Source organism: Populus euphratica, unplaced genomic scaffold (assembly GCF_000495115.2).
Source record: "Populus euphratica unplaced genomic scaffold, PopEup_1.0 scaffold14.1, whole genome shotgun sequence".
Classification (NCBI taxonomy): Eukaryota; Viridiplantae; Streptophyta; class Magnoliopsida; order Malpighiales; family Salicaceae; genus Populus; species Populus euphratica.
This window is the reverse complement of record NW_011499876.1, coordinates 1808207-1808594: the sequence shown is the minus strand read 5'-3', so window position 1 is coordinate 1808594 and position 388 is coordinate 1808207.

Here is a 388-nt window from a genome sequence, read left to right as displayed (position 1 = left end):
TACATTAAAGTTCATAATAAACAAAATAAGAACATAAATAAGATAAAAGTTAACTAAGTAAAGGAAAGGAAATGAAAGGTATAAACTTGATATTAATGAAATGAAAACTTAAGCATTACAAAAATACAAAGAGAGAAAGCAAGAGCATGATCTTGATCTGGACACCAAGATGCCTAAATGCATGGAAAATGCTTTTTTTTATAGGCTAAAATTAAGAACTATTGATTTGATGACTGATTGATGAGTAGGTGGCCAACTCTTGACTTAATGACAATCATTATCTTCTCTTGTCTTCATAAAACATCATTGATAACATCAGAATTGGAACCACTTAAAAACATGAAAGTTGTAGAAAATTTTCTCAGATTTTCTGGAAAAAAAATATAGG